Source organism: Lonchura striata, chromosome 1 (genome assembly GCF_046129695.1).
Source record: "Lonchura striata isolate bLonStr1 chromosome 1, bLonStr1.mat, whole genome shotgun sequence".
In the NCBI taxonomy this organism is placed as follows: domain Eukaryota; kingdom Metazoa; phylum Chordata; class Aves; order Passeriformes; family Estrildidae; genus Lonchura; species Lonchura striata.
This window is the reverse complement of record NC_134603.1, coordinates 23,091,102-23,114,471: the sequence shown is the minus strand read 5'-3', so window position 1 is coordinate 23,114,471 and position 23,370 is coordinate 23,091,102.

Here is a 23,370-nt window from a genome sequence, read left to right as displayed (position 1 = left end):
TCAAAATTAGAGTAAAACTGCAAGTCCCAATTATTTTAATAAGCTGTAATTCAGGTAGAAACCTGTGATTCACCAGTAACTCTCTTCCCTGGTACAGCAAGTCTGTGGATATATGTAAAAGCCATGCAGGAAACCCAGAACTAGCAGTACTGAAGTTGTGAAAGCAAGAAAACACAAATTATCATCCTGGGCCTTTGCTTTGTGTTCTTGCTCTATCAGGCAAACCCCGATCCAAACAGGAGTTACAAATGCATTTGGCCAAACCTGTAATTGAGCAGATTTTATGCACCTGACCTCCAGAGCCAGCCTGGTTTTGTCACTTGGACAAACATTGCATTGACTTCAGTGGGACCTTACCCTAGCCTTAGCATCAGGCCTTGTGCTGAAACAGGCCTATAGCTGAAACCATCGTTAAATGTCCACTAGCTGTTTGTTGTTGGGATTCATAATTTTTTTAAACTAGCACACAAGAAATACTGACTAGAAATCTAAAATGCCATTGATATAAACAATGTTTTGGAAATGAGTGAAAATAAATTGCAGTGCAAGCTTTACACTGTGTACTTCCTGACTTGCACAGTACATGCCTATAAAGAGAAATTGCTGTGGAATGACTTTCTGCAAAATAGCTCTATTTTCTTGCATTGTAGAGGTTCATCATCTCCTTTTCCTGGGCTGTGTTACTTTCCACCCATATGAATCCTTTTCAATTTGTAATTTCAGCAAGATCCAGTTCTAGTTTCATTTGTCAAGATACTCCCTTTTTTTAAATGGTCTGTTAGTGAAATATCCCTACAAGATTATGGAATATTAATTATCCTGATATCAGCTCATATTCTTATATGTAAATTGATAAGTTCAAAGCTGCATACTCTGTATAACATAAATATCCATAAATGGATATAAGAATGCAGATTGATTACATACCAGTTCAAATAGCAAAGATGTTACAACTGGACCCAGTGGAATTTTTCTGCATGAATCATTTTCTTTTTTTCCCCAAAGAAGGATTTGTGAAGAAAATTCATTTTCCTCTAATTTTTGGAAGGGAAAGGGAATGCCCCAAACCAAACATTTGTGTGTTTCCACATTTGACACTTAAATGGGTTTGTTCTTTCCTTCCCTCCCCCCCCACAATCTTTCTTCTGACACTGAATATGACAGCATAAATCTTTGGTCCATGAGATTCCACTCTTTTTTATTCCTCTCACTAACTTTTCAAACAATGAGGAAGTAGAAGAGAAAGTTGAAAGGTAAAACTCCTTGATATTATCTAAGCTAATGTATTCAGGAGACAACTCACAAATTCCTTTTCAGACCTTTTTTTTTAACATATACTGGTGTGTGGGATTTTCTTTTCAAATGTTACGTTTCTTTGAATTTTTCCATTATACTTTTTTCCTTTATTTAGCTCACCCTTTTGACAGTGTCTTGAAATATCGAAAAATAGCCTAGTATTAAATTATGTTACAGTAAAATTACAAATACAGTATAGTACATTATCAGTACATTTAGAATTACAGCAAATCTCTGAATTTTAAACTACATTTCAATCATTTATACTTGTGACTTGAGTTACTCCTGATAGGCTATACTTTTCCCTGTTTGTCATCGTGTGCTGCTTGTTTACAGCCTGTAATTACCAGGTATGTTCAGCTGCAGGGTGGATCTGAGCAGAGAGCAGCTGGACCTTGTGGCTGGTTCTCCAGTGCCTGAGCAGCAAAAAAACTTCAAGCTATTCCTGTTAACTTTGCTCAGTATCCAATTCACTTTCTATAAATATCCCAAACCGCTGGCAAAACCCCCTGCCCAGCCACTCCTCCTCTCTCCCTTGGGCTCGCTCTCTGGGCAGGCACTGGGGCAGAGACTGCATCCACTGAGCTTTCCTGGGACCAAACACCTGCACCCTTAGGTCATACCAAGACCATGGTGGTACAAGCCGATTCCTGGATTTTTACAGGAGTCTGTGCCCTTTGTGAACATCATGGTGCATTTCCATAGATCTCTATTGCAGCTTACACATCTCTTGTACATCTATTATATTTCTAGCATAAGGGTTTATAACCTTTTTCAGTTTAACTCAGGAAAACAACCCACTTGAAAGGCTGTCTAAATTCCTTTAGAAATATGATTTGATCAAATCAAAAGCCAGAGTGTTGATTTACCCTAAAGTTGGAACAGGAAAGGGACACAAGCTGCCTTCCCATCCTCTGCAAAGCTGCTGGACACAACCTCTTTGCCTCAGAAGGGCTTGTGTCACCACCACTGCCACCAGCAGAGGAAAAGCTTTCAGCTACAGCTGCCCTGGGTAGTAGATGTCTTGTATCCAAGTTCTAGAAAACTCAGGTGTAAATTTATGAGCAGGGATTGTGCTTAGAGGGGTGAGCTAAACTATATCCAGTTGAGGGCATGAAGTGTCTATTCTGCCCCTTCTGGGTACCACCAAGGCCCCAAACCTCCCTAAAAAACCCTTCTCAGTGCTCTCTCTCTTGTGTCGCTCCTGGCACGTGGAGTGTAAGCAGGATCTCAGCAGCACCCCTCTCCATCTGGACCTCAAAGGCAGTTTTGGTGCTGTCCCAGGTGACAGCCTCCACCCATACCCCTCTCCTGTCACAGCCTGAATTTGTGCTTTTGTTCCTGCTGGTCTGCCCAAATGTCTGCACTGTACAAAGCAATCTCATACCTCCAGCCTTCAGTTTTCATTGACTGACCAAAGATGGTCCTGAGGTTTCAGCTCTCACCCCTCTCCAGTTGGCAGCAGGCTAAGAGGAGATGAGAGATGCCTCTCTCTCCTCAGCATGTTGGCTTCACCTGTGCTGTATCACCAGAGGTCTGGAAGAGGAGCCCAGCAGAGCAAGGACATGCCAATTGTCCAAAACCTACTGCCACCCACAGAGGCCGTTCTGTCCACCAGAGAAGAGTAAATATGGAATTTTGAGATGAGATCACCTGTTCTGAGCATGCACTGAAGAGCAGGTTAATTAGTGCTTGGTTTTGAGATGAGACAGCTCTTTTTGTTTGTTGTATGTCACCATTGGAGTTTATCGGCATTTGAGTTAACCAGAAGAATGGGAAAGGAAAGCCAGTGTATCTCAACAGGAGCCAGAGATGCCAGAAGGATGGTCCATCTGCAAACCTAGCTGCTCTTGGGATATGTTTGCATTCTGTCTTCTGTTTAATCACAATCAAGACTTGGTGGGCATCCCAGCAGAGCTGGCCATCTCCTACCTTTTGTGGTGCAGGCGTAATTCCACAGAGGTAGCTCACTTATTGCTTCTCTGGAGCAAGAATCTGTGCCTCCTGTGTCATGGTGGAGGGAACTCTTTTCTTGCAGGCAGTAGGCAAAGGGGAGGCCGAAAAGGCAGAGTCTGGCATAACCCTCAGGAGCATGGTGAAAACAATGTGTTTGGTTTGGCCCCTGGGGCACTGCAGGGACACCCTTCAAGCACGGCCACAGCAAAGCTGGGCCAGGCTGTGGGATGTGGCTTTGGGGTAGGGTGGAGAACACTTGAAAGGATGGGTGGGACACGTCATGGGTTGCAGAGAAGCTGTACAAGTGAAAAACAAGAGCTTTCTCTTTTCTTAGGACTGTTACAAGTTCTGCAGAGGGTGAGCTCCTTTGAAAGACATCTTGCATTAAAATGTTGATGAAAAATTTCTGGGAGCTAGGAAATCCATATTGACAGATTAAATTTTTATTTCACTGCCTATTTTAGCGCCCAGGTATCTTGTATTTTCTTGACATATTAATGGGGAAATAAGGTGAGGCACTGGAGATAGAGGCAGGTGGGGAGCTCAGCCAGGTAGCCAGCAGATCTATGTTCACTTCTGCTCCATCCTCTCCTGTGCAGCCCCTCCTTCCTCCACTAGAGATGCTTCAAAGCAGAGCTATGAGGCTCAAGTCTTTACTGCTGGTAGAAACCCACACTATGCTTATTTCATGTCTGTGGGACACCAGGGACCTTCACTGTTCTGTGAACAATACAAATGGTGGCTGTATTGGACTGCCTGAAAGGTGGGTTGGTCATTTACAACCAGAAGTGATTACAACCTTTGACACCAGTTGAGGATTAAGTAAATAATAATTTATCCTCCTAGTTTTTCTTTGGTATAATACATAATTGTTGGCTGGCAGGGATATCTCTGTGACAGCCACCTGCCTCTAGCTGACCCTGGATTCATTTCTGTGGTGTGACATGATCCCTACTGACCACACAGGGCCCATAATTAGCAACATAGCAGTTAATCCTCTTTCATAGATGGGAAGAGACTTCTGGGTGAGGCCAGGAGGCTGAAAAATGCTTTTGGGCATCTTAAAGACAAAAAATGTTAGAGCAGTTGCTGTTATTTAATAGTAAGAAGTAAGAGGACAGAGAAAGAAAATAAAACAGGGAAGGCAGAGAAAACTTCTACTAGAGTTAGCTGGAAATGCATGAGGAAATAAATAGGTGTGGTGTTATTAAACAACAGATACACTGATCCAAAGCCTAAAAATCCCTTCATTATCCAGTTTAAGGCATCAAAAAGCCGTTGCTAAATGTGAGATATCAGCCTAACTGGTCTGTTTATATAGACTTCTCTAAATAGTTCTCCAGTCAGATCTTTTGCTTCTGCAAAATCTTTCTTTTTCCCTTGTGTTTTGATTCCTTTCATCTTAAAGGACACACTGCCATTTTCCAATCTGTAAATAAAACTCACTATGCTAAAGGTCACAAGCTCAATCTCCAGGAAGAATTACCCTGCTCTGAAAGGTAAAGTCCATTTAGGTGTTGCCAGTGCTGCCCTTTGCATCCACTGATACCAAGGCCTGATGGACCCTGCCCAGCTTCCTGCAATTGTTGAACTTGCATCAGCATCTGATCTTACCCCAGCCATTATCCTGTGCCACAGAAACAGGACTTTTGGAGATTTACTATAGGGTCAAGAGAGAGTGTTGTGGTGGGCAAAGCTACAGTGGGCATTGGCTGCTGTGGTAGAAATGTCCCTCACAGGCTGGGTGTGGGTTTTGCTGGCTGTGCATGGTGCATGTGTGTGTATCCTCAAATGTCTTGGTCCCTCCACTCAAAAGCCAGGTCTGTTGGCAACTCCTGCCTGAATTCCACAAGAAAATATTTGGCAAATCACATGCTGACATGTTTATCTTGTTAGCTGTCAGGATGAGTAAGTGCGAAAGCTGAATGCTATCATTCAGCTTGAATGGAGCAATAGCTACCACTCATGAATTCTGACAGAATAAATACATTTTCACACATGATTTTTGTCATACTCATATTAATCCTTTGTTCAGCTGCTGTCCTAAGCGACTTTAAATAGACCTGTGCTCACTGGCAACCCCAAACTCCAGCTCAGGGCTCACACGGTGACTCGACACAAGGCAGAGATGACAAAGTGATACTGCTGCCCACTCATAAATGACAGATTGAGTTAGCTTCTGCCCTGGCATATATACATTTACATGTCTTCTAACATCTAATTTCACTGAAGCCTCCCACAGAAAGCTCATATTTGGGCTTTTAACACTAATTCAGTAAAAAAAGAAATGCAACCATATCAAGAGAGTTCTGGCAGCAGCCGCCCCCTGCCTGCTTTCAGGCAGGCATTCAGGGGAACTCCTCGTGGGAGTTCACACAGTGTGAGAAAATAGCGAGTGCATTGAATCGAATTCTGTGGCACAAATATCTCAGTGTGTTAGAGTACCTCAGAGCTAAGAAATCTCTGAAACATCAACATTTAGTTTCCTGCTTGATCTAAGCTGGCCTCGCCTGAGGCAGAGGTCGATAACATACAGCTTTGTTGTTTGCCAGAATTAAGAATAGCAGAGTTTGTCTGATCAGCTCCCTCTCCAGCAATATCAAAAAGTGCCTCATTCACATTAAAAATCATCAAGCTTTGGCCCATTTCCTTTCTGATATTGGCAGAAGTGCTAGCAGGAAAGGGAAAGGGCAGATTGAAGGTTTCCCCATCCCTAGTTTGTTTTGCTCTTTGCTTGCCCTAGTGGTGCCAGCATACCCCATCCACAGCTGGAATTTGCATATGGCTTGAGCCATTCAGTGCAACATTTGCACATGAAGGAGTAAGGCACTTAAAAGCTCTGGCCAGACTTTCCATATTGAGCAGTTAAGGACAGGATTAGTTCAGAGGTCCATGCAATAGGATAGGTCTGAAAATCAACACAAGCTCTGGGAAGACAGAGTGGTCCCACAGCTCAGAAAGAAAAATATGACATATCAAATGTGAAATGGCAGTGATGAAATTGGGGCTTTTAGCAGTGCTATGCTCTATTTTAAAAGCGACAAAGATATGCCAGAGAGAACTTTTCTATTATCAGATCACATTCAGAGCACTTTAAGGGGAAAAGACAAACATCTGAATCAAGGAAAGGCAGAAGATAGTACTGGGACCCACAGCTTCTCTCCTTCCACATCTGCAGCATCCTGTGTGCATTACATCTACAGGCAGCCTCTTCCTGGACCCCTGCCTCCTTTACTGTGCAGGGTGAATGATGCTGCCTGAAACCACAGCTGTTCAATATTTATCTGCAGAGTTCAGTGTGTGGCCTTGCTGGCTGTACCACACAGCGCTGAGACCCTGCATCTCCTGGCTCCTGCAGCACACAGGGCAGCAGGGGGCCAGCAGCTCCTTTCCTTGCTTTGCCTTGCTGGGTGCTGAAAGAGGTGGTATCTTCGTTATTTAAAGATTTTTCCCTTTTCAAATACCATTCAATGAGAGGAGTGGCATTTGGTTTGGGAGGGGAGCTTTGCAGGTTTTGTTTGGAGTGTTTTTGTAGTGAATGATATGTCAGAGAAAGGGGAGGGTTTGTTCTATTCTGAGGGCATTCATGTGAAGCAGAATGCTACAGGAATCTCTCAGAGGTTTCCCACATTCACCCACTTCAGTAAATCCAAGACAGCACTGTCCCCCACATCAGTCTGATTTAAATTAGGGTAAAGTCCTGTGTGACATTGCTGTGGTAGATGACACCACAATTACCTCTTGTCCCGTTTTTCTCTCTGTTTTTAGAGAAAGGCAGACAAATTATTCAGCTCAGTTTATGAATTGCAGGACTGAGCAGCACCTGCAATTTCACATCATTCAAACTAGCTTTTATCTCTCTTGACACAAATGCCAAACCCTCGTGTGCCCCCGAACTGGCTGGGGGCAAGAAACCATGAGCGAGTTATGCCAGCGATCCTGAAGTCTGTCAGCCAGCACGGGCTTCCAGGGAAAGAGCAGGTTATGTTGGGACAGGAGAGGAAATCTGATGTGAGTGTTTGTTTTTTAAGCTGAAGGGGCAATGTTTAATACAGCTGCCTGAGCCCAGGTCAGTTCTCACTTAAGATTCAAAATTTTACCTGGAATAAACTAGAAACAATAAGACCTATTATTTCACAAAGCCGTACTATGACAAATACATTTGTTCTCCTCTTCCAGTGAAATGATCTATATTTGCTTTTGATATAAAATTTTTCATAGTGAAAGATTTCCCCTTCAGTTGTGTTTTACTTGCATTTGTCACATGTATTTTACTGGCAGAAAATTCTTCTTTTTAAACTACACCTCTTCTGTTTCATTCTGTTCTCATTACTTATTCAGAAAGCTCACCAGAACTACAGACAGTTCACTAGCATTTGAAGAATAAGCATTTTCCAAAGGAATCTAACATCTACATTTTCATTTGCAATTTAAGCCAGAAGAAACAACCTCCGTCTTTAAATGCAGCTCTGCTTGTTGTTTTACTGCTCCATGGTTAAGCCACCCCTGAGCCTTGGCCCAGCAGTTCTTCCATCTATGTAACCTCAGCTCATTTGAACAGCAGCAGAGGGACCTGGTCCTGAGTCAGACCAGCCCTCAGAGCACACCAGGAGGGGGCAGGTTCCTCCTGGGTGTTTCAGCAAACACCTGGAGAATGTGGCCAGGCTGCCATTGCGTCTCTGGGGTAACTGGGGCATCTTCAAAATCCCACAATGGAGCTATTCCAGGTTCCAGGGGAATTCCCAACACATTCAGAAGTTATTTTCCTACTTTATTCTATGCTCTGCAGATGTGTAGTTCAGAATTAATCCCAGGGGATTGCCCAGGCATGCATTGCCATTTGTTGTTCAGAAATGTTGTCAGCCAAAGGACTACATAACTGAAAAGCACCTTCAGTAGAGAAAGGGGAAAGAGGGTGTTCTGCTGGTGGGGAGGAGGCCCACCTCTCTTTTCCATGTTTAAATGGTGTTAAATTGACCTCTTCAACTGTTCCTTCCTGTGTCTGCCCTTTTGAGGAGAAATCTCCCAGTCACAGGAGGTTTCTGAAGGGCAGGGATGTTATCTTGGACAGCCAGGGAGGACTTGGTATTGCCAGGGTTGTCTATCATCCCAACACCCAAGTGCTTTGCTCTCTACAAGGGAGTAGTCCAAATACTGACCTCCTTCCCCAGATTCTCCAAGCATCTCCAAGTTTTGAGTCTCTTGTGCTCAAAATGCATTTTCTCTCTCAAACAAACCTATCTGCAGACTAGCACTGGATGCACCCATCAGGGGAAGGGCTCTATCTCTGTGTGTGCTTCCAGCACAAGGGGAGGCAGCCGCAGCAACACTCCAGCAGGCCAGTGGGTTGAAAAAGTCATCTTTGTTTCCTGAGCAATTTGTCCAACCAAAAGAAAAAAGCTCCATTTGAAACTTGTCAGGCCTTTCAGGAAAGCCTTAACCACGTCAAGCAGAGCCTTTGGAGACACGGAAGGAAAGCTGCAAGCTGGAGCAGCCAAGCGCTGCCATTAATACTCTCAGACAACCGTGGCTTTGGAGTCACCTCCCACTTCTTTGAACTGTTTTGCTGGTGCTGAAGCTGCATCTGCCTAAGATAAACTGTGCAGTCCTGATCTAGCTGTGGGGTCCAGCAAACTTCAGAGAGAAGCCATTGTCATGCTCTGTCACATTAATCGAGCTTGCAAGTCAATGCTGCTGCCAAAGGTCCTTGTAAAATATACTCTAATTAGACAATTTTACAAAGCTTACAAATTGGGAGGGGGCACGGGGTGAAAGGGGAGAGCTTGGGGATTTTTAAAAGCTGCTGGACTATAGCATCTTCTAACAGAGCAGTTACGGTTTAGCGTTGCAGTCTTGCTTAGTTTGCTGAATCTGGCCTTAAGGCTAATCTGTCAGCTGCCATCACTTTATACAAACTGCAATCAGAAATATGTGGGTCATTTTCACAGAAAGTCCTAAACAAGAGAAAATTATCCATTTAATTTACATTTGATGCTCCCCAAATTAACCAGTTTTCAATAGTAGACTGCAGTGTGAAGTGCCAAGGTTTGTACAAATATGCTCTTGTATAAATCTAGGTAGAGACCAGACAAAATGAAATCCCAGGCAAGTTCAGTCAAGACCCTCAGATTTTCTGCCCACATCTCTTGCAAAACCAATGCTCAAGAATATGTGTCCTGCTGCCATGATCATGAGTAACATCATGCAGGCACATCCTGAATTCTTAGCCAATGCACGAATCCTAATACCTTTGCTTTTCAGATTGATTTTTTTTTACAGGAACTTCTCTTTTAATTTTTTTTTCTTTTTTTCTTTTGTCTCTTCCTCTTTTTTTTCTTTCCTTTCTTCTTTTCTTTTTCTTGCACTTCAACAGGCAGATCCTCACTCAATTTGCTCCCACTTCCAAAGTATGGGAAGTTCATCAGCAGCTGTTGTTGCCAGCTTTACTCTTCTAAATTTCCCTGAAGAAGGCATAAATGGGACATTAGCTTGAGGTTTTGCAATACTGTATTTCCTTTCAGGAAAAAAAAGGAAACACCCAGTTCCCACCATTTCCAAATCTGTGATGTTTTTCTGTGCAAGTAACGTCGTTTAGTGAGGGAGAGGGTTTTGAAAAGACAGCTCACCCACTGAAAGACAGCTGGTGTTCAAGGGAAAACTTAACAAGGAGTAAATAAATAAATAAATAAATTTTAAAAACCCTTCTTTTCCAAATCAGCAAATAGTTGATGATTTACTTAGCCACTGTGTACTTTGAGCATATGAGAAGCCCCTGATGTTTTGGAAAGACCACCAGGGTAACTGTCCATGGAGGTGTGCCCAAGGTCACTGCTGGCCCTTTGCTGCTATGGGTGGCAGGAGCAAAGCCATGATGCAGGAGGAGATGGTATCTGTCACCTGCTTGCACTGCAGGCTCACAAGGTGCCTCCTTGAAGGGGCCACCAGGCACTCCCAGAGCACCTTGTGGAGCTCTGCAGTAACCTGTCTTCAATTGTGCTTTTTTTCCTACTTGTTTTTATGCAGTGGGTGTACTCTGAAACAAGAGTCTCCCACTCTGTCCATGCTGGACTATCACCCCTAGCAATGGGCTGGAGTCCTGCTGTGCCTGTCAAGTGTCACAAAAATGCTTCCAGACATTGTGGCCTGGCCCTAACATGGGTTTCAAACAAGGACAGAGACTCTGGATTCAGAGCAATAAATCTCTGTCCTTCTCAGTGTGAAGGAAAGATGTTCCCTGAACTGCTGTGGATTTAACATAACTGTGCTTGCTTTTCTTATCCCTCTGCTGATAAGAATCACCCCATGCTTGTCTGTCCTCACCTGCATCTGCCTCCTGACCTCCCTGCCATCCCAGCACTGCTTGGGTGTGCTTTGGTGGTGGAAGAGATTGTTCTGTTGGAGGCAGCTCTGGTGTAGGGCTGGGATTTTTCAAAACAACCCAGTCCCCACTCTTCATCACAATAGTATGGATGGATTTGCTAAGCTCTTTTCTCTCTCCTTGTTGCCCTTCTGTAAAACTACAAAATCATTAACATGTTAATAATTTTCTAAATTGGAAAGGATGTTTTAATTTAATTTTCTCTCCAAGTGGATATGGAAAAAGAGAACAGCATTACAGCAGTTAAGAATGAAAGACTATTAGCTCTTGCTTTTCCCCCTGATACATTCACTACATAAAAAATTGGATTCCACTTGCTGGTGGAATTGGTGGCCATAGAGAAGAAAGCAATATGTGTTTTCAGGTGCCTTCACAGACCACTAGCTTCATTGCAATGAAGACCTAAGACAGCCATTAAACAAATTGGAGGAGAGTTGTCAGGGAGTGAAATAAAATGATCCTCACAGCCAATGGTCCTAGAGCCCTCTGTTCAGGGACCACTGGCTTTGTGTCCTTGGTCCTCCTCAAAAATAAGCAATGGTGATCTCCTGAAAGTCTCCTGGCCACGATGAGGAAGGTTGAGTGTGAATAGGTCTGATTTGGAGCCGAGGTCTCCAACACTCTCTGTGCTGTGAGCTTTGGGGTGAGGCTGGACATGGGCTCCTGGTTTTACAGCATCCCTGTCCCAGGGCTCCCCGTGCATCTGGTCTGAGCACTGTGCTGATGGGAACGAGCTGTCAGTGCCTTTAGTGTTTCCATAGGCAACTACTAATCATCCTGTTCCTCTTAATTCTGTTATTTTCAGGGGCACAAGAGGAACATTAAGCAAATAATAAACTTCTTATGGGTAAGGAGGATTAGAGTCAAATGCTCAAAGGACTGCAGGGATTTAGGGAAAATTATATTTTCCATTTTTCTTACTTCCACACTAAACCCCGGGGCAACAATCTCAGACAGCACATTTTTCAACTTTAAAGGAGCTTCAGCTATTTTATTTCATCTCAAGTGTGGTACAAGGAAAACTTGTGAACAGGGATCCAGAAAAAGCCATTGAGGTTCAATTCAATCACGTGCTTTGGAGAAAAACTCTTGAGACAAAAGGAAATGCTTTCAAAATAATCTAAAATATTATGCTGGAGTCCCACATCACGCTGGGAACCTGCCCCTTACACCTACTGTGTGGCTATTGAAAATATTAACCATACACTTTTGTGTGGATATTTCTCCATCACTCAAGACGAGGAAATATTAAAAGAGAAGTGAGAAGATTGCCCTCACAAAGGTCCTCTGAAGATGAACATAGCAGCAGAGCCAACAAAGGAAGGTGGGGAGTACAGAAGGAAACATCTTTTTTCCTAGAGAGGAATGTCTCACCTGAAACCAAAGCCTCCTGACAGCCTACAAATGTGTCCTGTCTGCAAAAGTCAACCTGCACATTATTCTCAAAGGAATACAGCTGGTATCAGAAAGCCAAGGGAAGACATTCCTAAATAAATATTTTTTTTAATACTTCCATATTCATCTGGTGGTGGATTGATGTAGAATTATACCTCCATAGCTGAGGAGCTTTCAATAGTCATGTATGTGTCAGCAGAAAGAGTAACATCCATGAATGATACGTGGTGGGAGTGAATGAGGATGATCTGGGATAACAATGAGTTACTGACAAACTGAGGACTGTGACAAGCATTTGAAACAGGCATTCACACTGCTGCCAGGTCTCATTCACCTTTCCTTTCCCTGTCCTGAGTTTTTCCTTGCATGGTCCTGCCCAAGAGAAGTTAAGGGGCAACTGCTTAATGGCAGTTGACAAAGAAAGTTCAAAAACTGAAGAAAAAGTTTGAGTATGTCCTATCCTGCCAAAAGGATGAGCTGCATTCTGGAAAAGGAGGTGCAGGATCATCATCAAAAGAAAAAGATAGAGCAGAAGCCTTCTTTGTCTTTTGGAGTCCAGGCTGTCTTAGTGCTTATCATTCTGTCTTTTCATAATGGCACTGGAAGCCTGAAATGCTTTTATTACTGCTGGAAATGCTGAGCCTGAGCATGGGAGACCTGGGACAATGGAGGTACTACAGAGCAGAAGCTGTGAATACTGACACCAAGTGAGTTGCCAAAGTTTGTCATGAATAATGTAATAGCTCCAGATTTTTTCTGCCCATGTGGAGAGATTTGAATGAATTCAGTGCTAATCTGGTCTCTGAGAACATATGCTGCCAACTGTATTTTCATGGGGTAGAATGGGAAAAACTAAAATCAGCCATCAAAGTTAAACTGTTTCCCATTTTTCTGTAAGATGGTTGCTGCCAAGCATAAATGTACATATGATAAAAAGGTCCCTTTCCCTGGGCAGAACAGTTGCAGGTAACTTATCATCAGTGCGGGATGCTGATGCTGTAGTGAGAACTCCTCTGCATCCCCCCTGCAGGCACAACTCAGTAGGGATGATATTCACACTCCCTGTCACAGATGAACCGACTGCAGCACTGCTGCTGGGGCAGAAACAATGCTGCTGGACACACACACACAGAGCTGCTGGGGCAGAAACAATGCTGCTGGGCACACACACACAGAGCTGGTGGGGCACACACAGAGCTGCTGGGGCACAGACAGGCCCTCTGCCCTGCTCCACTGGACAGGAGAGAATGGACAATGGAACTAAATGGAAAAAATCACAAGAGGCTAAGGAAGGTGGGCAAGATGTCATCACAGGTGACTTTGGCAGAGCAGTGTTTGGGCTATTTGCTGTCACAGCACTTGGCAAACTGCTCCCAGAGTGAAGTGCCCACATTTTGGCTGTGCAGAGGATCAACTGTGTTTATGCAATGAGACCCTGCAGTGCTGCCTTCAGGGTGTGCTGTTGCAATGGCTCATGCAGGGAGGATTGAGGCTGGAGGAAAAAGATGGTGCTCTCCCTCATGGATGCATCAGAAACCTCTCAGTGTTCACCAGCCAGAGAATTTGAGGAGGATTTGACAAAATTCAGCTTGTTATTGCTCTCACTGACTAAACATAGTAGCAAATCCCAATCAATTCACACAGTTTAAGCCAAATCAGGGTTGGAGTGGTGCATTGATTCTTTAATGATGTGTAATGAAATAGCAATCTTGAACAATACATTCAGGATCAATATCAGCCACAAAAAATAACAACAGTCCAGCCACAGCCACAACATGCAGCTACAATTGTCTAAATTACCTTCTTTAACTGATACAAACATGCACACAACCCTCTCCCAGGCTGTGGGGGTACACACACCCCTCCTCATCTGGGAGAGTGGGATCCCCTGCCTGCACAGGGGTGTGGGTGCCCCAGCCCTGTGCAATCCTGCCCTGTCCCATACCCCTGGCACCCCAGATGTGGGTGAGCAACCCACCATAGGACCTGGCCCTCCTGAACACAAAGTGTAGGTTCTTGTGATGCAGCCATTCTGAAGAGGACATTTTGGGATCCCCAAGACATCCCTTCTGCCAAAATCCATTTCATAGTGTGGACATGTGATGATAAAATTAAGGTGGATTTTTTCATGTCATTGTGCAAAATTATTTCCTGGTTAACACAGCTGCATAACCACTAAGAAAGCCTAGGACCACTTTGTATTCAGGCTCTTGAGCATCATAATAAAAGTGGAAGGGTTTATCAAATTATTTACCAAAGGGCTGCTTTTTGGCAACCCCTTCCAGCCTCAGAGGGAAAGTTCTTTCCACGTAGTCCACCATTTGTGGGGTTTTCTCCTGTTTTGGTCCTACCCTTAAAGTAGTCTCCATGAGACTTGTGTTACACAACGTTGCTGCTAGAGGGAAAAATGTATCTCTGTCTGCCAGAACCAACCACTGTTGCTGCAATAGCAGTGGAAACAAGTTGGGAAGAGTTTGCTCATCCCGGACATTGTGTAGGGCGGTGGACAGTCCTGTATCAGTTTACATTGGGCCTGTTTGGCTGCGTGTTGGCACAACAGGCTTCTGCAGAAAGTCATCTTTTTAATGCTCTGTAGCAGTCTTAAGTGTGAGAGTCTTACTCTGAGGGGGTAAGAAAGCAGAGCCCTCAGTGCCCCAGCTCACAGAGGTGAGAACATTGCAGCTTGAGAGGCTGTGAAAGCATCTGACCCATATAGATACAACTCCTTCCATCATTCATCAGTCATCTTTACAGACTCTCCTTCCTGCTCAAAAGTGAGTTTTCGGATCCTGAGTTATGAATTATCAGTGTTTAAGCTCTGAAACCAAGATATATTTTAACAGGTTTTAAGCTCTGACATCTGATTCTTCAGTGGGCCCAGAGTCAGAAAGTCAAACAAATCAGAGCACAGCCTTTCTGCAAAGATGTTGGGTTGTGGTTAATGGAAACAGCAGAGCTTGCAGTACATGTGAACTGCCTTGGCCAAGTTCTACATCTTGTTAAAGTCAGTGGTGGTGGAGAAGTAAATCACCTGATCTCTAGAAAGCTTCAGCTCACTGTTCAGAGTTTATTTTAGAAACACTTGCAGAAGTCAACTCAGCACACTTTAGTATCAAGATCTCCATCTTGAATGAGGAATTTAAGGGTAGTGAATTTTGGAACAGAATTAAATTTTACAGCATGAGAAATCACACTGGAATAAGATCTTGAAAAAGTGATCCCTTTTCCATGAGCCTTGTCTGAGTGGGAAACAACTTCTCTTGTTTTTAGGGAGGAGAGTCAATTAAGACAGATATCTAAGCATCATCGCTAAGCAAGAAGCATTTTACAAGAATAGGTAATTAATTCAATTTAATATTAAAATTAATTTAAATGTATAGTTCATTTAATCCTGGGTTTGCTTACAAGAAGACAGGGGAGGCAAAACTCATTTTGTTTGTCTTTTTCATTTTGATTCCTGTGGGCTAATTGCATTGGAGAGTCTGAAGTAATTCAAATAGTACCAGGAGCACTGTGGCTTGAAGAGCATCATATTTCACAGACAAGGAAGAAATTCACTGTAGATTTGAGTCTTGAGGGTGGAAAACCAGGAAAAATTCATGGGAGCCACTCCACTATAAACATCTTGACTTGTGTCTACACAGTAATAGATGTTACAGGTTTTTAAAAATAGATATTGAACTTGAAAATGCCTTTCCTTGTGTTTTGAAGAAAGTACTTATTCTCTGATTCAAATAACTAAAGTAAACAAAATATGTCAATGAGAAGGTAGATCAGCCGTGTTATTAAATAATTTAAGATATGTACCAACTCCTAGCCCAGTATTAAAGTGAAAAATATATTTTAAAGGAGATATTAAATTGAAGTCAAAGTATGTAGATGAAGCATTGGTTTAGTTTTTAAGGGAAATACCCTATTTTATACTAGATTTGTTGACTCTAAATGCTTTTGTAAAGTATTTTGTGAAAGTTGAAAGTGTCTGTCCGAGGAAAACATGTAGTGTCCTGGTATCCCACAGTGCCAGAAATACAAAATATTGTTAAAGCACAGCTTTGGTTTCTAAAATACTGCTGCATTATTTTATTCAACTGGAAATAGAAAAATAACACATTTAATTCACTGCCTGGAAGTCAGTATCTCTAACTGTCCTGAAAGATAATCTGATGTGACTCAAAATTCCATGTCTTGTTTCTGCACCAAAACTGACCAGCTCTACTTGGTGAAGGTTTCTGCCAAACCAATGTGCAAATGATTGTCTAACCAGAAACACTTTGCAAAAAGGATTAGCTTAAAAGTTCAGATTACCCTCAGGGTCTTCCTTGCAGTCTTTCTGGTGATGTTAAATACATCATTGCAGCTGAGCTTATTGGGCAGGTGGCAAAATCTTTTGAGTTTCTGTCTGTATGAGATGTGTTACGTGAACCCTTTAGAATGACGCAGGCCCTGACACCAAACATGATCTAAGCATCTCTGACATCTTTACTTCAGGCTTAGGCTTCTTGCACATCTTCCTAGCATCTGGTGAGTACAGCTAACATGTGTCTGTGTTAGTTCTGTACATCTTCTGTAAACCTAAATGCCACTAGCCACGAAGAACAACTTTGTGCTTTATCACTTGCACTTCACTATGAGGCCCTTGAGTGACACTCAGCTTCTGGGTATGGGTGGAAAGAAGAGTTCAGAACTAATTTCAGGCACATGAAGGGATACCCTTGTGACTTCTGAGTCTGCTGACATTAATCTCAGACAACTTGCTACAATAACATCTGGATTGATAAACACAGGCCCTGGAAATTACGGGGCTCCTATTCATTCCAAAATTCAAACTAGAATTTCTAGCAAAAGGACTTCTAGGATGCACCCATTTCTAATTTAAAATGAGCAGACTGGTGGCCATAAATAGTCCAATGGTACATGGCTGCTGAATGACCAAGCAAGCATAGTGCAGTCTTTATATGTACTCAGTACTCTGCATTTTGATTACACAAAGAGCATCCCTATCCCTCAGCATCACACAAACTGATCATACACTTTACTGAAAGAAGGAGCTGATAGAAGTCCTTCTCTCCCAGTGATCAAATGTTCCAAATACCTTACTTTCCCCAGGGCTTCACTAATAGTGGAATTCATTTGCAAACAGAATCCTAGAAATAGGCCTTGCCACCAAATGCTATTTGCAGCAAAGCAAATATCCATAATAAAATGTAGAGAAGTAACCAAAGTCTAAAAGGGAATAAAATTTATTACAGAAGTTAAAAATAGCAACTTTATGGAGTTCAGATTTATCTAGTGATGTAAATCAATTTCATTTAGTAGGATTATGTGTCAGAAATATAGCCTAATACATCTAAGCTTACCAAATGTTGATACTTACCAAAGACCTAATCTTCCTTTAATTTTCCTGATGCGTATTAACAAATTCTGTATTATTGCAAGCTATTTCTTGTGTGTAGAATGCTGCATAAATAAAATCTTGATCTTTTTCTTGAGTTAACTACCTATTTATTTCTGCTTTGTTTGTGTCATGATGCAGAATGCTGGCAGCAATACAGATAAATGGTAACATATTTCTCTAAATAATGAAAATAAATGTGTATCATTTACAGCAAAAAAAGCGCCACTTTTTATGATCTTACTTTATTTTTAAAAAATTATATGTTTATTGACATTTATCTGACACAGAGAGACCTGTTTAAAAGGACACATCTGAGAACTGAGTCATGTTCACTGACTGCAGATACTCAGGGGTCCCCTGCAAGGGAGTGGTGTCCATGCTGGAATAATCCTTCTGCCCAAGTCCACTTCTTTGCTGCAAATCCTACGGGGTGTTTCCAGGAACAGTGTTCATGTCCCAGATCAGTGATTAAAGGGTAGTTGTATGTGCTGGAAAATGGAAATCTTCTGTTATCCTTCTCAGCTCAAGAAGTTGTTCTTGGCATCTGTTAAAAGGAATTGGTGAGTTCTGACCAGGTTGAAAAGCAGCTTACAAAGCAGATGGGTGCAGTGGCTGAGTAGGAGGAGGAATAATATGCTTTTCACAAGGGATGTGAACACCACGGCAACCTGTACAGAAGGCTCTAACAAGGTTTCAGAAAAGTTATGTTTCTTTTGATTAAGAGCTGAATCTGAGGGTTCTGAGACTGGAAAGGAGCTGAATAGACATGATTTTTGTCTGTCCTACTTATGAGAAACAACTTTATCTAATGTCATGAGAAAAGCTGACAGGAAGCCAGGACTCCTTTGGTTGTAAATTCCATCTCTAAGCTGGTTAACAGAGACAGCTTTCTATGTGACTCTACCATATTATGGTAAGACTGAACTAGAAGCTGCAATATAGACAGGGCTTGGACAAATGTACTCTCAGTGACTAAATAGCCCCTAATTTGTAGTCTCCTGGTTGTCCTTTGACAGCTAGGGACTCTGGAGTCTGTCAGCCAAGCTGAAACCCTCGTGACACCTATTAGGGTCTTCAAGTTGCTATCTGTAATGGTGGGGCCCATTGTTACCTATAAAAACTCAGAGAGTACTTGGGAAGACAGTGTCAGGCTCCAGGAGCAAGGTGGCATTTCTTCAGGTTGGTGTGAAGCCTACTCTGCACTCTCCTTCCTTTTCCCTGCCCATGAGCAGGGTGAAGCTTGTGAGGTGAGGGGAAGACCACAAAGAGGTCCTCTCCTCCTGCACCAGGAACATCCCAGGGAAGTGGTGCCTTTGAGATTCCATCTTGGAGTTGCCACACAGGAGAGGGCACTCCCTTGTTGTGTCTGACCACTCTGTGGCACTGTCAGTCTCAAACAGCAGCATGGACTGGTGTATCCTGACTCCACTGCTGTGCCAAGCAGCCTACTTCACTCCTGCCTGCCTCTCCAGAGCTGCCTGCAAGGACTAGCTGGAGGTCTGGCAGCCTGGCTCTGTTATCTAGCAGCAGGACGAGTAGATATTTGCATCCCATGTGGGATGTGACAGCCTTACACCATGCTCACAGCACCAGCTTTTACCTTCAATGTCACTTGGGCTGGTGGGATTACTAATAGCTGCATGGCAAACTTAATCCTGCTCCTCAGGTGCTAAAAAGCTGATGCCTTCTAAGAGGTTCGATACTGTCTGACATGCTGCCCTGTGCTACTTGGTTAGATTTTTATTCTGCGGTGATACGGGCAATAATCAGCAGTACAGCTACTTTATAGCTTCAATCTTTCACCACTTATCTTCTCCCAGAAAAACAATTTGCACATCTTTGCTCAGCTGATTTCCCCAAATTTATCCGAGAGCCTTATCTGTGTTAAGTCAATACAGAACAATATGAAAATTTAAACAGAAAGACACTTGCTATTTAATTTGAGACAGGGAAAAGGAGGGTTATTAGATAATTTACAGGACTCAGATTGGAGGGCAAATCAATTCTTGATATAAGTTCATTGTTCAGCAGCAATGGATGAATTCTGCCTAGCAACAGGTAAAATTGTTGATAAAGCTGAAAAGCCAGCTAGTGATGGGTTTCAAGGTGTGGGGAGAAATCAGTGTCCTGTTGCTAGGTGTTATATGCTTAGCAGAACACTCTTCTGAAAAGACTACAGTCTTTTCCTTTTGTTTTAGCAAATATTATTACATCTAACAAATCACAAACATGCCGTACACATAGCTTGATCTCTTCCTCTGCTTCTCCTGAATGAAGGATTGATTATTTTTCTTAGCCAGTCTGTTCTTGTTACTCTCTACAGTTAATGCACTCTAAGCAAGAACCTTTTAGTGGCTGAAGAGGAAGTTTTGTGCGAGCCATTGAGACTAGAGCATCTCCAGCTGGGCAAGGGAAGGGATTGTCCTGCTCTGCTCTGCACTGGGACAGCCTCACCTTGAGTGCTCTGTGCAGTTTTGGGCACCGCAATATAAGAAAGACATAGAACTATTAGAGAATGCCCAGTGGAAGGCCACGAGGATGGTGAAGGGCCTTGAGGGAAGATGACTGGAAGATGACTGAAGTCACTTGGCCTGCTCAGCCTGGAGAACAGGAGACTGAGGGAGACCTCATTGCTGTCTACAACTTCCTCATGAGGGGAAGAGGAGAAGCAGACACTGATCCCTTCTCTGTGGTGGCCAGTGACAGAACCCAAGAGAATGGCTTGAAGTCACTGGAGGTTTAGCTAGGAAAAATTTCTTCACCCACAGGGTGGTTGGGCACTGAAACAGGCTCCCCAGGGAAGTGACCACAGCAGCAAGTCTGACAGAGTTCATGAAGTGCTTGGACAGTGCTCTGAGGTACATGGTGTGGCTCTTGGGAATGGTCCTGTGCAAGGTCAGGAGTTGGACTTGATGATCTTTGTGGGTCCCTTCCAACTCAGCACATTCTGTGATTCTATGAAAACAAAGAGTATCCTTCCCACTGTCCAGGCATCACAGCCAATCCTCAGCACCATGTACATACAGTGGCATTTCATATGTGTGCTTCCACTTCCTTCATTTGCAGGTAGAATTGAACATCAGTCCTGAGTTGTTTGAGCTTCTGCCAATAGGGGGTCTCTTCACAAGGGTGAGCTTTTGGAGGTAATGCCTGTAGGAAATACCTTTGGCAGAAAACTCCACACATCTCCTGGAATCACTTGACATGTCTGTGTCCAGCAACTCATCTCTTTTGTCACCAGGGTTAGTGCAGCAGGGCACCTCAGCCCCCTCCCTCCCCACCAAGAGCTTTTCTGTTGTTTGCTAACTGGTCAGACAACTCAAACAGGGCAAGCTGCTCTTACAATGAATTATTTTGGTGCCACAGGGTTAACACTGGTCTGGGATCTCCCAGCTGCCAGTAAGCATCTTACTGTTGAAGCGAAATCTGGCAAGATAAGCTGGGTTTCTGACTGACGTCCACTTACTTTACAACAATAACAGCCACACCAAACTTTCACAAAGCAGAAATCTTCTGTGCATTTTCCAGGAAATGTGTGGAATTTCTCCCATGAGTAAGGATGATGCTTCAGAGTTACTCCCCAGAGGATAAGTGAAGGAATTTGTATACATTATTATCATATTGGTGATCAGTTCCATTCCACCCTTAATCAGAACTATTTCTTTTGCTAGCTCTAATACAGGTACCTCGATATAGTGCATTGTTTTATGTTATGCTGTAATCTACTAATAATTACTTGGTTTTATACATATAGTAAGTAATTCCAATTAAGATGTTTCATCTGTTATCTCTTGGCTATCTAATAAATAATTCAGTTTATAAATAGATCTGATTTGACATTATTAGAACTTGCAAGTCAGAGTGATACTTAAAATTTAAATTGTTGCCAGAATAGGCTAAGACAGGGTTTATCTGAAGCTTCCACTCTTCCCACGACACTTAGAAACAATGCTTTAGGAAGAGCTTCTCTGGCACCTGCTTGAGATTTAATCCAAAAGCAGTATTTGACTTTCTAAACAACCAGAAATTATTATCTGTCACAAAAAAGCCTAAATTACACTTGTAGTTTAATGACAAAAAATGTAGTAAGACAAAGAGAAGTATGAAAGACAAAATATACTGATACTTCTCCTTAGGATAGATCATGGCTTAAAAATTCCTTTTATATCTTTGAAGGTACAAATGTGCCTTGATAACTCCTATATTATTGAACCAGCTTCTGCTCTTTTTGTTCTCAGCTTCATCCCCACAAATAGCCTTCTCCTATTTCAGGCTAAGGTTCTCGACACCCCAGGAAAGAGCCTGCAGACAGGCAGAGCACTCTCAATGGGAGCAGGAGAGTGGTGTGGTGCTGCTCCTCACACAGCAGCCGTGGCACACTGCTCCAGCCAAGTGCAGGACAAACATCCCTGCACCCGCCTGCCGACCCAGCCCGAAATGGTCGGCGGCTGCTCAGGGGTTTGAGAATCTCTGATGGACCTGGGTTTTACCTGCTCGACTGGGTGGTGGGGTTGGCTAAAGGGGACTGTGTGAAAGACAGAGAAGGACAGCTCTAGGAGGGACCTCTCCTCATGCCATGCCCACTGCCTCAACCCCTTCCTTCGCAGCAGGAGCGAAATGGCTTTGCAATAGCACATAGGACTGACCTTCTCTGTGTGTCTCCTCAACCACATGCACCATCCCATGCTTCACCAGCAGCTGCATATTCCTTTGGCTTCTCTCATCCCTCTCCCATCCTCGGCCCAGCCCTTTCTACAGGTCAGCAGCTGTTTTAATAACTCCTGCACTCCAATAAGGCAAGATCCCACCTAAACAAGGGACACAGCTCTTGACAGAGGGAGCAGCTTTTATGGCTCCGCTTTCACTTTTGCTGTCATTACCATCCTCATCAGCACTGGACAGAGAGGTCCTAAAAAGCCCTCCAGAGTTGCATGCTGAGCCCAGACAGAGAACACACCACCATAAACCAGCCCAACGCCCCACATCCAGCAAGGTGAATGCACAGCCTGGCTCCTCTTTGTTTGTCCATTCTCCAGAGCATCTACAGCAGGAAAACTGTTGTAGGAAAAAAATGTGCTAGCAGTTTGCCCTCAAGCATTTTGATGAAAATAAGCTCACTTAAATTATGTCAATCTAGGAAACGTGCAGGTTGGTTTTGTAGAATTCCAATATCCAATTTTGTCTGATAGCCTCTTCTCTCCCTGCAGTCCTTGGGCTCCATAAGCTGTGCTCAATTCCGAGTTGAGCTGTCTGGATCCACCTGGCCATCCCGTGGCCAAGGGCTGCTGCTCGCTGTGTGAGTGAGCTCTGCCCCTCCAGCCCATGGCAGGGGTGTTGTGGCAGTGGTGCTCGGCACTGTCCCCTGAGGCATGGCTGGGCAAGGGCCAGGAAAGGGCCTCTTGGTTGGCATGGCCAAAACTGGAGCTGCTGAACATGAGAGTTAAGGAGTATGGACAGCAGGAGGAGAGTGCTCCATGCAAGCCCAGCCCAAGTTCTATTTCACAAATTAGTCCAGATGTCCCTTATTTGCAGCTACTATGGCTTCCACCTATAGCTGGTTGAAATTTCTTGCATAGAAAGTTTCCTTAATAAAATTATCTATTAATTTTTTTTCCACTAGAAGATGCTAATTCAGGTGAAAAAATTTAGATTTTCTTTGGAAATTTTTGAAAACAATGGCTTAATTTTAAACATTTACAGCATTAAGTGTTTCCAGCTCAGAAAAAAAAAAAAAAAAAAAAAAAGACAACCTTATAGTCAAAATGTTTTTCCCCTGATTGGAATTAATTCTTAATTTCCTGAAGAAAAAAGAGATGTTTCATTTGCCATTTTTCACTTTGCATTTCCACAGAGAGAATGTCAGTTTCCCAAATAGCTTTGGTTTTTCTTCTGAGAAATTGTCAGACATAACTTACAACTTACATTAAACTCTCATCTTCAACAGACATGA